The sequence below is a fragment of the Oratosquilla oratoria genome, chromosome 16 (assembly GCF_046742065.1).
Source record: "Oratosquilla oratoria isolate Oo_2021 chromosome 16, ASM4674206v1, whole genome shotgun sequence".
NCBI classification, from domain to species: Eukaryota; Metazoa; Arthropoda; class Malacostraca; order Stomatopoda; family Squillidae; genus Oratosquilla; species Oratosquilla oratoria.
In genome coordinates this window covers 3,343,738-3,361,893 of record NC_134792.1, presented here as the reverse complement: position 1 = coordinate 3,361,893, position 18,156 = coordinate 3,343,738, and the positions used below count along the sequence as shown (strand labels likewise).

Here is an 18,156-nt window from a genome sequence, read left to right as displayed (position 1 = left end):
CCAATGTACATGTTTGTCTTTATTCAACTACTGCAAGGATAAAAACAAAAATACCCGGCACATCAATAACGATCTCTTAATAAAGCTTATATGTAATATTGAACGTTCATCAATAATAGCATATTGACATGAATGGATATCTGTATTGAACGTGTTCTGCTGGCGTGGGATCCAACCCAAAGCATGAGCCTCATTCAACGCGGGCAGAAAAAAAAAAAATCTATAGGCTCAAACTTGCATACGTTAAAAATAAAACATCTAGGCCCGCGCGCGCAGAGGGTCACCAGGTAGAGCTTGGACGCGTGATTCTGGTCACGTATGCAGTTTTCAACGCTTTCCACGCCCCATGTTCCCTTCTTCTACACAAAATATCACTCCAAACTATCAACAATATTGTATATTAACTACCAGGACCAGATAGGCAGGTATATGGGAGGGGAGGGGAGGGAAGGGGAGAGGAGAGTTGGGTGACGCTGGGAGGGTGCGGTCAGAAAAGAGAAAGGAGGAGGGAGGGAGTGCTAATGGTAATGATTGCGGTTCTTCAGCTTCTCCTTTGTTCATCCTAGTAACTAAAGTTGGTAAACCTAAACTCGCTGCTGCTAAGGACACAGGAAGTGGTCGGTCGTGTCAAGGCTTGATGATGTTCATAGGACTGTGGTGGTGGTGGTGGTGGTGGTGGTGGTGGTTGGTGGTGGTGGTGGTTGGTGGTGGTGGTGGTGGTGGTGGTTGTGGTGGTGGTGGTGGTGGTGGTGGTGGTGGTGGTGGTGACTGTCGTTGGAGGTGACGGTGGTGGAGGTGGTGGTAATGATGGGGCGGTGGTGGTTAAAGTTATAATGGTCGTGAAGGTAGATGTGTCGGTGGCAGTGGTGGTAATGACAACGGTGATTGATGATACCAACAGTGACCACGGTGTTGGTAGTAGTAATGGCGTTGTGCTGATGGTACGCTGGCGATGTTGGTGTGTTCGTGGTGCACAAAACATATTCAAATTTTCTACACCAAACCTAACAATGTCTTTGCTTGAGGTCATGAAAACAATTGAAAACACACCAGGACGGTTTGCCACCAGTAGAATTACCAATGCTACCTCCACTACTTCATCATCATATACCAAGGCTTTTTCCCCCTTCCAAGGGAGGTAGCCAAAAAGGGAAAGGCATAAAAACATTCCCACCCATTTCATCCCTAAATACCCTCCACACCCCTCCCACCCTTCCTCTCATCTGAGCACCTCCTGGATGACGGGTCATCCCTGCACCCTGCCCACCGCCCTGGGTCAGAAGCAGTGTCGCAAGACACAGTACATCCACAGCGAGGCCGCTTCATTTAATCGGCGACCCCCCTCTCCGTCCCCCCTTCCACTACTTAATATATGAATTGTCTTGAACCACGAACTGGTCTCGTGATCGCCAGCTACTACTCTCCCGGATTCACACATATCAGTGAGGCGTCCGCTCAGTGCTTGAGTGTCAGTGAAAAAAAATATCGTTACTTTGAATTCGACTGACGCATTCACACACGTCCGGCGCAGTACCGTGTTTTGTCTCTCATCGTCAGTTCAGTCTCCGTCCATTGAAGTTTGGTATCGTCGCCACCGATATTTTTTAGATTTTCATGGACGTCGGACGAGTGTTGTGAGCTGCTTGGAGAAAATGAACGACGAACTGCTCATTGATTTGGTGCGAAACCATCCTGTTTTATATGATTTGTCACAACCTAAATATATGGATAGCAGTTCCAAGCAAGATATATGGAACAAAATAGGAGAAGAAATGAAAGTAGATGGTAAGTACTCTTTTTAGTTGATGTAGTTAAATTACACCACACAACACCACATCACAGACCACATCACATAACCTCACATCGCAAATCACCACACCACAGCTTACCTAACATCGTCACACCTCGCCTCACCTTTCTTTTACTGATGTAGTTAACATACTTTTAATCTTTTAGTCACACGAAATGTATCAGCTTTGACTTTGCTAGGCTTTTTCCTCTCTTCCTCTGATTTAAGCTAGGTCATTTTCAAATTTGCTATCATGAAAACTGTCACGGCACAGATCCAGCTTGTGAATTAAAGTAATCTTTGTACAGTTCCCTTACAGTTAAGGTATCTCTTGTTCCATTTCCCCCCTGCAGAGGCAGATTTTCAAGTCTTGCTTCTGTAGTTTTAGGCACTGTTGCATTTAATTCATATGGACGTGTATCTACATCATATTTTCTTGTGAAATTATGCAAAATACAGATTGCAAGTATCATGTGATCTACAATTTCTGGTTTTCCTTGAATTCTCCTGTTACATATTCTAGATTTTTGAGACAAAATGCCAAAAGTGTTTTCAACGACTCTTCTGGTACGAAACAGTCAGTAGATACGCCTAGAAATATCCAAAGCTTGCCCCGGATATGGTCGCATCATTTAAGTTTTAAGAGGAATGCTTCGTCACCCACGAGCTTCAGTATGTGTGCCTGGGAACAAAGCACTCCCTGGTACTAATAATGTACCCTGCTGTAGTGCTTTGACTACACCAGAATTAGCAAAAATTCCACCATCACTGTTTTTCCCATATGCACCTACATCAATTGCGGTGAAATTGTAATGCGCATCAACAATCGCTAACAAGACAACTGAAAACGTCTTCTTATAATTAAAGTACAAAGAACCACTATTTACGGGAGCCTGAAGGGTAAAATGTTTGCCGTCCAAAGCTCCTAAACAGTTAGGATAATTTAAAAGTGTTGAAAAATCATTAGCAATGGATTTCCGCATCTCTATTGAAGGATTTGGTAGCATTTCACTCATGAGATTTTCTATTATTATCCTGCAAGTGTCCATGTCAATCTTGTACACTGCTATGCCTCAAGCGGTAGCTGAATGAAATTGTCTTCAGGTACCTGAAAGAAGTAAATGTAACTTTAAAACTTTTGTTTTTCAGGTTCATCATGTAGGAGCAGATGGAACAATATAAGGGACAATTACAGAAAATCTCTGAAGAAGACTTCAACTAAGAGTGGGCAAAGTGCAAAGAAAATAAGGCTTTACAAATTCTCGGAGCAATTAAAATGTTTAAAGACATACTTCGGCGAAAGACAAACCAAGGGGAAGATCGTGAGTCAAGAGGATGAAGGAAACGATCACGACGGTGTTGTGCAACAACAGGAGGACGAAGCAGCAAGATGCAGGGAAACCAACTGTATTAAACGATCGATATAAGCGGTGACTATATTTTATGATGCGAGTATTATTACGACACATCGTACGGCTGGCATTGGCTGCTGCCCGCGAGATTTAAGTCCCGGAGTGAAGTGGTAGGCGCACACATGTCCGCATCGTACGGACGGCACGCATCGTACGCATCGGATTTTAGTATTCTTTACATTATTTCAAATGGGTCTGCGCGCATTTGACCGCATCGTACGCATCGGACATCGGCAATGCCGACGAGGATCCCCGAAAGAGCATTCAATCCGATGCGTACGAACGATGCGGATGGCCTCTACGGCATTTGCCGGCAAATGTGCGACCCCATCGTCAGTTGCAGTCAGAGCGCCGTCGCGGTCGGATGTAAACCTTCTTCTTCGGTATTTATTTTATTTTTTCTGTTTGCATAGCTATGCTTTGCTTGTACATAATATATAATGTTATATTAACTTAATGACTGTTTTTAGATATGTTCCTAAATTTTTATCCTATCTACCTGGTAAATTACCTACTCGAACCTATATTGACCTCCTTTACCTTCTCTATCACATTTCACTTCACTCTGGGATAAATCCTGTGCAAGATTAAATTGTATCTGCACCTAGTGGTTGTTCTTTAGCATGCACCTAGTGGTTGTTCTTTAGCAAGCACTTGAGTTTTTAATTTTTATTGTTGCAGCTGTCACAGCCTATAGAACGTATGTTGCCAATGTGGCTATAAACTGCTGTAATAATAATATAAATCCTGTCTACTTATTTCAGTAGCTACTTGATAAAGACGGGGTTCAACTACATCAATCGGCATGGATGGGGTACAGCTTATAGTCATTGTACAGGAATACGAAGAGCTGTATAATACAAGACATCCAGAGTATTCAAATCAACAACGAAGGGACAATATCTGGGAAGAGATAGGAAGGAGAATGAATCAGCCAAGTGAGTATTTTATATTTTTATTATCTATTTGTATGCAACTACCTATCCAACCGAGTTACTGACTCTTGAATAATAGGTAGACAGCTATTATCATTTATCCATTGAAGTTGAGAGATCGCAACTTCATTAGGTAAAAAAAAAATCAGGGCAAAGATCTCTATATACCTATATATGTGAACTTCAAAATAAAAATGCATTTTGTAATTAGGTAATTATTATAGTAATTTGAAGAAACGTTCGTCCTGTTTTTTTAGACAGATTACACACAAGAATAATTATATTTTAAGTAAGGCGCTGTCCAATTCGAACTCTTCTTTGTTGCCACTCAACTGAACCTATTTCTGAGTTGAAATATTCTTTAAAACTATCTCGTACTTCTAAAGCATCTTGTCTTGAAGCACCGCCAGTTCCTAGGAAATTTCTTAGGCCTTCAACATTGGAAATGGAAAGATCTAAATCGGATTCAGTCCAGTGACATGCATCATCTCTCAAAAAGTTATGTAGACAACAAGCAGCCGTTACAATAGAAACACAATGTTCATGGGAAACATTTAGTCTGCGTTCAAAAATTCTGAATTTTCGAGCCAAGATACCAAAAGCGTTTTCAGCTGTATTTCTTGGACGACTCAACCGGTAGTTGAAAATCTTTTTCTCTTCGTCTTGATGCACATTATCACGTGAGTAAGGTCTCATTAAATAAGTGGATAACGGAAAAGCTTCATCCCCTATGATGACATGTGGTAAAATTGTATTTCCTCCTGGAAGTGCCTTTGGTGGGGGTAGGTTAAAGCTTCCATCTGCCAAACTCTTACCCAAATACGAAGTTCGGAAGATGCTAGCGTCAGAGTTTTTACCATATCCACCGACATCGATAAATAAAAACTTATAATTTGGATCTACTAATGCTAGAAGAACAGTGCTGAAATGTTTCTTGTAACAAAAGTAATCTGAGCCACTGTGTGGGGGTGCTTGAATTACAACATGTTTTCCATCGATAGCGGCGACTGCATTAGGAAAATTCCATTTGTCACAGAAACCTTTTTCTGACTTGATCCATAATTCTTGATTAGGTACAGGCATAACTATGGGTTTCAAAACAGTCCATATTGCGGTGCAGGTTGTATAGACGATTTCACGAACTGTGCTCTCACCCATCCGGAAAGAATAAGCTAGTGACCGAAAGGAGTTCCCTGTAGCCAAATATCTGGAAAAAAAAAAAACAACGTTGGGGTATATTATACCGATCATTAAGTATTAATATATTGAAAGAAATTATATTGGAAAATTTCAAGCTCTCACTCGCCTGATTTTTTCCCACTTATGAAAAAAGTACATGCTGTAATTTTTGGATTAAATTAATTGATAACAATATGTGGCCCTCACTGTCCAGTCACTAAAAGGATAGTAAAATATACCACTAGTTTTTTGTCAATAAGCAGTGAGGGTCGCATTTAAATATCAACTATTTAGCTCCAAATATTATCATATTTATGCTTTCATATTTTAAATACAACAAGGGGTTGAGAGCTACAAATTTTCCATCCACATTTTTATCAATAGATGTATTTATGGACCTTAATATCAAATGTATTATGCTATAATTATATTAATCTTTAATTCATTGTCTATTTCAGGTTCAGCTTGTAGAATTCAGTGGACAAGAATTAGAGACAATCATCGGAAAGCCATGATTTTGCGCAAAACAAAAAGTGGACAAGCGAGTTCAAAAATGAAGCCACCCAAATATCATCTAGAGCTACAATTTTTAACTCCATATCTTAATGATAGTGAATATCGCATGTCTAACATTGCCCCTTCACCTGGCTATCTGGAGGATGAAGAAAGCGATGTAGGCGGAAGCCTACATGAAGATTTGCAGACACAACCCTCGCCCTCACCAAAGCCGACTTTTGAAGCTACAGTTAAGCCATCAACAGCAAAATCAGCAAAAGATAAAGTGGCACCTCAGCAAACGGCTTCTGCAAAATTAATGGAGTACCTAATCAGTAAACAGGAAAATCAAACTACACCACACCCTGTTGACGCATTTCTAGCAGGCATTGCTCCAACTCTAAAAACTTTAACACCTTATTATTTAAATGTGGCAAAATCGGAGATATTTGCTACAGTACAGAAATATGAAATGCAAATGCTTATTAATCAACATTCATTTGAAAGACGATCTGAGCCTTCAGCCTCCACATCATCACATTCAACTCCACATCCCTCACCCCAACCATTGCAAGAACAAACATGTATAATCAAACATGAATTAGAATGAATCTAACCTTTTTGATAGATATTAATGTACTGTCACTTAGTATAAAAATAAATTTGTTGTTTTGTCAGTGAAGAAAATCTCCAGTATAGGTTAAATAGATAATTACAGTTATTAACAAACTACAAAGACAGTGTATTATTTTACCTCAGAGTGCTAATCGTTCCTTTGGTGTTATGGCCATTCTCCAATGGATGTCTTGCTTCTTCAGGCGAGTCTTTATTTTACTGCGCAATATCCTGAAGCAGTTTTTGAACATTCTGAAGTACTCAGAATATTTTGCTTCATCATCAATTAGTTCCTTGTACAGAGTAGCAAACACTCCTTCAGTTTCTCTTTTCTTCCATGCCTTATGTACCCACCTTTTTTTTTTCTTTTTTTTTTACTTCTTTTTTTCTACCTCCTCCTCTTCATCAAGAACTATGGCAATCATTGCCAAGTTCACGTCTGTAAACTTTGCCATCTTGGAAATCACTGACCACGGTGTACGGCGTCAGCACGGATATGTATGAATAGACACCACGGATATCACTGATACGGCACTGAGGTGTGTGAATCGACCTTAAAGAGTTCAAAGCTCACATATTGCCCGATCTATGAGTGCTCTTGAGACCTAACACGCACGCACACCACAACCACTGTATGAGAGAGAATCAGCACTGTATTGGATCACGTGTTGCACTCTTGATCGACAGTATTACTCTGCCAGATGAGAGCTCAGAGCTCATATGGCCCGAAGTATGGGTAATGCTGTGACCTTACACACACACAAAACTCCTTGGCCACCAGAGTTAGAGTATCGGCTGGCAGTGCAGCACACACACATTCTTTTCAGCCTTGGGCGGTACTCGAACTCGGATCGCTGAATTAGCGGTCGAGAATGCCACCACTGCACCGTCGACCTATGTGTGTATTTGTATATGCGTGTGTATGTATGTAGGCTTGGGTCAACCACACCACAGAGAAGAGACTATTTTGCATTTCTAAAGGTTTCAGCAGTGTCACAGGCGACTGTCTCAGCGGGAGGCGCGACCCAATCCATACATTCGGTTTGGCCAAAACTATTTTCCACCCCATGGCTAAGTGATTTATGTCTACCAACGCCATGGTAAAACCTATGCCTTTTGTCTACTTTTAGCTTTGTATAAAGAAACAGAATAAAATAAATAAACAAATAAATTAATAAATAAACACATAAGACACATATATAAATAAGATATATATAATAATAATATAAAATATATATAATAATAAATAATAATAAAAATATATATAATAATATAAAAATAATATATATATAAGACACATATATAAATGACTAAAAAATTAATTTAACTGAAAATTATAATAAAAAATTTATACTTCTACATGTTAAACATTTGTACAAGTTCTCTGCCTAATCCCTTTTCGAGTATTGATTTAGAGGGCGACTATATTTTGTATCTTTATTCCAGACTTCATCCAATTCTCCCCACACCTCAATCCCTTCGAGGGAAACATGTGCTAGACATCTCCTGTCTCTCTCGCTATTCAGGAGACACCCCCAACTCCGTCACCATTCGGTATAGTGACTCAAATATACATATATATATATTGAGGAATGGACGACAAAATGTACACTCTGAAGAAGCTCTGTTAAGAGCGAAACGTCAGTTAATAAAACTTCAACGGTTCTCGGTGTTTATCTCACCACCCTGCCACTCATATATATATATTATATATATATATATATATATATATATATATATATATATATATATATGTATGTATGTATATATATATGCCAAGGGCTTTTTCCCCCTTACAAGGTCAAAAGGCATAATTCCACTCTCATCCATTTCACCCCCACCCATTCCACCCGCTTCAAAATAACTCAAATACACTAAATAAACCAAATGTCTCCTGGTTCCCAACACTGTTATTAGATATGGTAACTCAAATACCCTATAGAAACAAAAATGTCTCCTGGTCGGCTCTCCCAAGGTGCTCCACAGTCAAATACGACTCGAAACGGTTTCTAGTTGAACCGAACGCTTTCTTCTATTCTTTTCACAAGCCAAGCAATTCTAGAGACCTAAAAAGCTGTAAGAAAAGAAGAGACTAAAGTGAAAACATAAGTGGCGCTTGCGATAAAACAACGGATGTGGAACTGGGCAGAAAAAAGGATTGCAGATTAAACAAATGTGTTGTTACTGACTGGACACCGCGAGATGGAAAGCATGGAAAATGAGACCGGACAGAAAAGATGGAGAAGTTTGCAGGAGTGACGTGGTAGATGTTAGTGAAGTTGTACGACTTATGGTAGAAGTTGGGGTAGGCCTTTCTTCGGCAGTGGACTCCGAATGGCTGATAATTGATTAGGGACTACTTCGCTGAGCACTAATCCAAGGTTTTCCATAACGTAGGTAACCCTGGGTTTAGTGTTGGTTCCACCCCCCGCCCAGCACCAACCACCACGGCTAGTCAATACACAGAGAAAACGCCCAAGTCAATAGTCGCCTCTTCCTCCTCCTCCTCCTTCCCCTCCTCCCCTTCTTTCCCCTCTTACTCCTCCTCCTCCTTTTCCTCTTCCTCCTCCTCCTTCCCCTCTTCCTCCTCCCCTTTCCTCTCTTCCTTCTTACCCTCTTCCTCCTCCTTCCCCTCTTCCTCCTTCTCCTCCTGTTCTTCCTCCTCCTTCTCCTCCCCTTCTTCCCTTCCTTTTCTTCCTCCTCCTCCTCTTTCCCCTCTTCCTTTTCTTCCTCCTTCCCCTCTTCCTCTTTCTCCTCCCCTCCTCCTCTTCCTTCTTCTTTGCCTCCACCTCTTCTTCCTCCTCTCCTCTTCTCCGTTTCCTGACCCTTCTTTACTTTTTCCTCTTCCTCCTCCCCTCCTCTTCCTATTCTTCCTTCCATCCATCCTTCTCTTTTGCTAACCTTTCTTCACTTCCTCCTCTTCCTCGTCTCCATCTACGAGAAGACCTTCTCCTCTTCATCTACCTCCTTTACCTCTTCCTCTTCCTTTACCATTTTTTCTCCTCCATTACCGCCTCTTCTTCCTCCTTCTCTTGTCGACATTTTAGGGAATTTAATGACACCCCTACGGCCCGGAGTCACTCATTACTTTATGGCCTGAGACTAGTCACCACTCATAAAAGAATCCTGATCACTTTCGTTTTCTACTCTCCCTCCTTCAATCTCTCTTATAGGACTCCACGTTTTCGGTTCTATGTTGCCTCCAAGGACAGAAACGCTGGTTACTGTGTGTGTATATATATATATATATATATATATATATATATATATATATATATACATGTGTGTGTGTGTGTGTGTGTGTGTGTATATATACACACATATATATACATATATATATATATATATATATACATATATATATATATATACACACACACACACACACACACACACACATTACTCCACTCCCTCTTCCCCACCTCCACCAAGAATCGATCCAAGATCCCCCAGCCAAGCAGAGCTAATTACCATTGTGGAACAAATGAAACGAGAGCAAACAAGGTCATTAAGATTAACGAAATGGATCTCCTAAACCTCTCAACGCCGTGGTCCCCCAACTAGCCGAATAAGATCTCCTGGCGACGTCCACAAGTTTATTGTATTGGGCGTTTCATTCTGGTGTCTGCCAGGCCATTTTATTCATCTGAGGAAGGCCCATCCACAGCGAAAGGGTTTATGACGTATTTTAACTCTATTAAGAGTCTGGACAAACCTTAAAATTTATCAAAAAATAAATAAATAAATAAATAAAACATCTGGCGGCACAACATACCCAGTCTCCTCTGTGGCGCACTACAATTTCATCTGGCGAGCCCCCAAACTAACCCCAGGGGTTGTTGACAATATAGTCTGTTCATTTCAGGCCTTGTTTACACTAGCGGTTTGAACCACGCGGAAACCGTGGCGGTACCGCATAGTCAAGGAAAATTGCGCGATTGTGTGTGAACACCTTCTTTGATTCACATTATAATCGAACCGCCGCGGTTCAAACCGCTAGTGTGAACAGGGCCAACACACGGGCGCTGTTGCCACAATAGTATTCAAACGTTATTGAACATCAAATTGTTCATTTCACACATTTATACGCTATATATATGTATATGTGTATACATATATATATATATGTATACATATATATATATATATATATATATATATATATATATATATATATATACATATATATATATATATATATATATATATATATATATATATATATAATCTGTTCATTTTACATTACCATGTGATTCCAGGAATTATACAGCTGGAACAGGGTGTTCAAAATTTGAACTTGTTAATTTCACATATTTACACACACAATGCGTAATTTGTTCATTCTACATTTCCATATATTTCCAGGAATGTTACTGCCGGAACAGGTGCAAAAGTTTTTGAACATTATGAACATTAACAATATATCTTCTTCCTTTGTTCAATCCAGTTAAATGTTGAGGCAATTACGATCCATGCTTTCGACATGCCTCATCCACTTGACCATTTCACACTCGATTAGCCGTTTGAACCCAATGGCCGGTTTTCAAAGACCGTCCCGATAATCAAGCGACGCTATCCGCCTCAGTGACGGATTTAGCCCCTGTTCACACTAGCGGTTCAAACCGCTAGTGTGAACAGAGTCTTAGGGTTCGCAGACGAATGAAATCGCCTGTCGCTAGCCATAACAAAATATATAAACTTCACCACAGAATCAAGGCGTCTACGGACAGCCTTCATCAGACTTACCTCAATACTAAGGCTGATGGTCTTTATAACAGAGACTTAGTACGTTTTAAAGAGAAAAACTAAGGTACCACAAGAGTCTCGTATATGCTAGGCCCCAATATCCTTAATCCCCAAGACCTTAATCTTGGGATGAAAGGGATTAAAGCTTCTGACAACTTGTATCCTTTATTCTCAACGACTCTGAGTGTCTGGTGGCTCATTACAAACTGTAGTTTACCAGCGCTTCTCTCCTCTTGGACCATCTCGCGCCGACGATTCTGATGGACCCAATATCCCGCTTTTATTATTTTCTTCTGGCTAATATTTAGGGGTAGGGGGGGTCGGGGGAGAAGATTGGGGGGTGCTAGGTTCAGACGGCTTAGTTAAAGCCTTTTTGACACGGGGCTAGTTGAGCAGCCGCTAGCTGAGCAGCCGCTAGTGCTAAAAGGGACATGTAAGCTGCCCTTCTACTTGCCCAACCTCAACGGAAAGTTTGTCAACTTGCCTCCAAAGTACCCTCTCCTAGTGTCAACACTTACTTGCCGTTGGGTGAATTCACCTGCAGGATCTAGCACTAGCGATGGCTACTAAACTAGTTCCCCAATGTCAACGAGAGTATATTTTGGCGCCTCTAATCCAGTTATCTTTGACCCATCTGCCGCTAGGTGATTTTATTCAGCTGAGGGAAACAAAATCCAGACGTCACAGGAATAAAAAAAAAAAATCGTCTGGTGCCAGCCAGAATAAAATCAGTAATGTAGACCACAGAATAAGGTTGCCTCATTTCCATTTTTATTCTATTTTATTCATCTATTTTATTAATATATTCAACTATTTACTCATCTATTTACTTATTAATTCGTTTATTCAATTATTTATCTATTTCAAGAGTAATTGTTTTTCACACCTCGTAATTCAAAATCTGTCAAGATTGTTTACTCTCGTAAGTTACGATAATCGTTAGTCTAAGACATCGTAATTCAGTGACGTCACGTCGTAACTTACGATAATAGCAAGGGAAACCTCAAGTCTATACGATTCTTTCAAAAACAAATGCTTCCCACCCCTCGTAACTTACGATCACTTGGTGACGTCATCGTAAATATGACGTCACATCGTAACTTACGACCCTAACTGCGAGAAAATCTCTAGATTCTAAGATATTGTTCTCCTTTCAAAGATTAATCAGTTCCCGTCCACACCGTAACTTATTATCGTTAATGACGTCATAATCGTAAATTGGTGACGTCACATCGTAACTTAACGAAAGCTAAATGACATAACAGGGCAAACTCGCAACGACAAGCACTTTAATGAAACTTCGGAAAACACGTTGTCACCATCCGTCGTAACCATACAAACACGCGCAAGGCCCTGTTCACACCAGAGGTTTGAACCGCGCGGAAACCGCGCCGGTACCGCATAGTTAAGGAAAAACCGCACGATTGTGTGTGAATGCCTTCATTGACTTAGGTGGTTACTGACCTGTGAATTGGGTCTAACCCTTGCTTGAATAAAACAACCTGGTAGTTTATATAAAATTATAATAAAAAAAATTACAACCATAACTGAAATTTGGATAGTTTTTGTATTCATAGACGAGCACGTTTGCTTTAGCTGATGTAAAAAAAAAATCGTTGAAATCTGTGAAATATTTTCTTTGGATCTGGGAAGATCTACAAAAGATACTTATTGGTAGGAAATATCTGCTGGTAAAAATACAATAACAAGTGCGTTCATTATGTAGTTCTGTTAACGCCTTTGATGAATACATGATTTTAGTCTGTAAACAGGGCCCTCACATGGGGAGGGGGGGGCATATGTCCGGGGGCGACACATTTAGGGGGAGGGGGCGGCATGTCTGGACATCCCGCCAACAAGGCTGACAAAATAATTATAACAAAAAAGTCAAAGGAGCCCTGAATATTTTACTGTCACATACGAGTTTTGCGTTAGAATCAACAAAATATGATGTAATTTTCCCCTTATCCCTTCTGCAATAGGGACATTAAAAAACTTATTTAAAATCTGTTTGATTATTTCGCAAGCCAATGGCTATAATAGACAGTAAGGAATAGTGGAGATGGGAAGTGGTGATGGAGGGGGAGGGGGGTGGGCGTCACTGAGAACTGCCTCGGGGCGGCACGCTAAGGCATGTAAAGGCCCTGTCTGTAAATATCCTATGAAAAAAGTGACTGTTGGCTTAGATAACCACACTCAAAGAAAAAAATACTCACATATTTTATGTACAAAATATGTAAATAAACAAATAAATGAATAAATAAATTGGTAAATAAACCAAATAAACAATTTCATGACGTATAAACACCTTGATTAAGAAAATAAAGTTCCTTGTTCACAGGTTACGAAAAAAATCTTCATTATTCATCATACCCAAGTAGTAGGTTACCCAATACATCAAGGTATTAATACCCTCATCAGGACGGCCAATTAGACCAATTAGACCCATGTTTATCATGCACGTAACGGTCTAACTTGGTCTGATTTACAGCGACGTCAACACAAACAAATTGCAACCACAGCATTCGAATCAAAACAGAATCATCATTCATTTCAATTAAATTTATTTATCTGTCCTAAACTTACTTTTACAAATCGATATATTAAATTTACAAATCTATTTATTAATTGATTCGCGTGTTTACTCGCTTATTTACATAGATTCTGTAAGATGAAAATTATTATGAGTCGCGTTGTCGTCAACAAATCAATCATGGAGTCTTTGTCCAGACGCCAAGCCAGGCCTGAGGCATCGATCGGCAGGAGACCAAATAATAGTCTTGGCCATAATCATCCACTGATGATTGTGGGGGCCATAACAATTAATAATGAAAAGGGAGGAGGAAGAGGAGGAAGAGAGGAAGGGGTGGAGGGTTAGGGTGGGGTAAGGAAAGGGAAGGTAGAGGAAAGCGAAGGAACAAAGAGAATGAAAGTGGGAGGGGAAGGGGGAGGAGGAGGAAGAGGAGGAGGAGGAGGAAGAGGAGGAGGAGGAGGAGGAGAAGGGGGAGATGGGGACGTGAGAAAAGGGAAGGGAGAGGAAAGAGAAGGAACAAAGAAATGGAATGCGGAGGTAGTGTATAGCAGAGAGGAAAAGCAGAATAGGAAGAGGTTAAAAAAACAAAGACATGACCATAAGGATGGTGGTGTTGACGGTGGGTGGTGCACACTACTGTGGCAGCTTTATTTGCCCTAGTAACTGCGGAAAGTAACCTTGTCGTCAAAAAATGGAGGAACACGATTTGAATGTCAAATATAGAATACACAATGAGCTTCAGAATTTTTTCTGTTTTCAAAATTTCAAATCTGTCAATTTCATGTTATATATATATACAATATATATATATATATATATATATATATATATATATACACATATATATATACTGTATATATATATATATATATATATATATACACTGTATATATATGTATATATATTATATATATATATACATATATATATATATGTGTGTGTGTGTGTGTGTGTGTGTGTGTGTGTGTGTGTGTGTGTGTGTGTGTGTGTGTGTGTGTGTGTGTGTGTGTGTGTATTATAGAGAGAAAGAGAGGATTATTAAAAGCATAATGCTATATAGAATATAAAATACTTCAAAAGTTGAATAACACAATATTTAAATTAGATATTTACCACTATACAGGACTGAATACCGCTATCATGATGTCACTTTAGAGGATAATGATGATAATAATGATGTCATGTCAGAGGCAGATACATAAATACGAAACACACAAACATACACACACACACACACACACACACAAACACACACACAAACACACACGTAGGCATCAGCTGACCCTGCTAATTGCCCTACAGGCATGACAATCAATAACAACATGATTTAATGCAGGTAAACAAGCTCGCACGCATGCGCGCATACATGCATAAATACATACACACACTCTCACACACATTATGAAAATCAATACAAGCAATAGATTCATCAAATATTTACCCCCTGCCGAATAACGTCGCCGAGAGAGACAGTCACCAATATGTTACGGCTACACGAGAAATAACCCCAACTTAACCTAGTTAAATCATTTTTCCTGTCTTTGTTCTTCTTTTAAGGTGAAGACCCTCACTATTCACAGTGACCTTTCTTTTTCACCCAATAGGGTCACGATCACTCCGAGCCCTCTTCAGAATGTGATCCGCTCCCTAACCCGAATAACATCACTGCCCTTAAGATACGTTTTGCTCTCGGTGCAATTATCGTTCAACAATAATCGTTCATGTCTCAATGATGATCGTCAGACGATTCTCCAGAGCAGAGTTTTTTTTGTTTGTTTTTTTCGAACTGCAAAGGGCGAGGCTAACCATCATTTTCACCACCGATCCTACAAGCAGCGCGTTTAGCCAAACAGGATGCCAGGAAGGAGGTAGGAGGGGGTGCGTTACCCGCCATTGGGTGATAACAATCATAGTCTAATAACAATTGCACCGAGCCAAACGTACCTATATACCTTGTATTCTGGCTTCCGTCAGGCTATCTTATTCAGCTGTACGGGGCACGTTTGGAAACGAAGAGATATTTATAAACTCTATAAAAAAAATCTGAGGAGGTTCCTGATCAAAAGAATTCTGAAACAACGTTAGAGGATCAAAGACTGCATAAGGAATTGGATTCCATATAAACGAGGCTAATGAAATGCTTGGACCCCCTTCTTCAATTATGAAGGCGGTGAGGGAGAGGAGGCGAGTTGAATGAAATTGAAGTGGAAGAAGTTGACAGTTGCCATGGTTGATGGGGTCCATATGTGTGCTTATGATCTTGACGTTTATTGTTCTTTAACCTTACAATTTTTTATGAAGAGGACCAAACGTGAGGAATACCAGAATATAGCATCCGACCACAACACACGAACACACACAAAGAAAAAGTGTACATACTCGCACACGTGTGTGCGTGTGTGTGTGTGCGCGCGCTCAAGTGTATGTTTACCTAGTTGTATCTACATAGCAGTGTCATTAAGTTTACTATATATATATACTTTAGCAAGCCAAGAGTGACCAAAGTCACGTGCTCAGGTTAAGTGAGGTCAACAAGTGACCTTCCTCAACTGCTTCCTTCCTCTTCTTACCTGTCCTTACAATATTTCCTTGTTTCAACTCCTCTTTGGACCCTGAAGATGTCTAAATATACGAAAACGTTCGTTCCATTCCTCTTAATGGTTGTCTACATTCATCTCTGTAAATCTTTATAAGCTTAATAAAGGACAAAGGGAAAGAAAAATGATATATGTTAGTACTCTCGGGAGTTTCAACAAAGAGTATGTTGCATATACTACTCAAAATATGTCCCCAGGAGTGATTTCTCATTTTCACAATGAAGCAATGAAGTCTTAGTAGAAGAAATGAAATAAAATCGATTTATTCTTAAGACCACCTAAGGAGTGTGTGCACCTAAACTAGCAACTTTGAAAGCGAGTTAACTAACCTGGTGATCGAGAACCGGAGAACAGACGACGGTCAAGGAGCCTCAAAGATAATCGTCTGGCGACAGTCAGATCTGTCGGGGAAAAAAACGTTGGACTGCTGTCTGTCTTGTGTAAGTATGGGGAGAGAACGTGGAGGAGAGGGAGGAGGAGGAAGAGGGAGGAGGAGAAAGGGGAAGAGGAGGAAGAGGAAGAGGAGGAGGAGTAGGAGGAAGAAGAGGAGGAGGAGGAGGAGCCTTCGGTTGTCAGTTCTCCTTATAAGATAAATATAAATATACAAATAAATAAATAATAAAGGGGATGGGGTGACACTCGAAGCTGATAAAGATCTTCGGGTTGCTCTGGACACCATATATATATATATATATATATATTTTTTTATATATTTTTATATATATATATATATATATATATATATATATATATATATATGTATGTATATGTATATATATATATATGTACATATATATATACATATATATATATATATATATATATACATATGTATGTATATATATATCAATATAGATATACAGTATATAAGACTAGAATAAAGTCAGTAAGATAAAAATGTGTTTTCGAAACAAAAGAATGTTAGGAAACTTCAGCGCGTGGTAGAGAGAGAGAGAGAGAGAGAGAGAGAGAGAGAGAGAGAGAGAGAGAGAGAGAGAGAGAGAGAGAGAGAGAGAGAGAGAGAGAGAGAGAGAGAGAGAGTAAATCATCAGTGCAGTAAAAAGTTGAGGTTAGCGGTTATGACGCTATCCACTTGAACGGTCGTTTTATGTGGTGAGAGGAAAATGGTTCCTCTGTGTTTGTGGTTTGGGGTTTCGAACCTCACCTATGGGAGCGAGTTGATGCGCCAGCGGTTCATATAACCCCCCCCCCACCCCGCTCCCCGGTCCCCCCTAGAACAATCACCAGCCCTCTATCCTTAAGTTTAATATCGCACCGATATCTAAGATTATACAGACTACGGATTCGGGCGGTTAGGTGTATGCAGCAGCAGAGTCTCGGGCGTTAGGTTAGGTAGGTTAGCGGCAGTCGCGGGAGTTATAGTCAGATTTTTTTTTTTTTTTTTTTTTTAAGGAAAATACGGTGATAAGGGGTCTTTGTGTTGCTTTTCCTAATATATATATATACATGTATATATATATATATATATTATATATATATATATATATATGTATATATATATTATATATATATATATACATATATTAATATATATATATAAAGACGAAAGTGAGATAGGTGGTCGATGCAGGCTGAAATAAAGTCAAATATGGGTAGTGGAAGATAAGGAGCCTACACCAGGAGACGCTGAGTGGCTGCGGCCGAAGCCGTCACCCTTTCCCTAAAATACGTTTTGGGGACTGTTGGGACAGGTAATATCAGTCATCGCTGGGAATCAGAAAGGAGTGCAGGATTCGAACCCACAATTAAGCGAATATGAGACCAGCGCGCTTCCAATTACGCCACCAGCATATAGTAACAGGAGCAGCACATGATTAAGTGGTGGGGGAGGGAG

The 18,156-nt window shown here is 39.8% G+C and overlaps 1 pseudogene; it reads left to right on the top strand.

Moving 5' to 3' along the window:
- Positions 1-1,363: 1,363 nt before the first annotated feature.
- Positions 1,364-6,776, top strand: LOC143033723 (uncharacterized; annotated as a pseudogene).
- Positions 6,777-18,156: the final 11,380 nt, after the last annotated feature.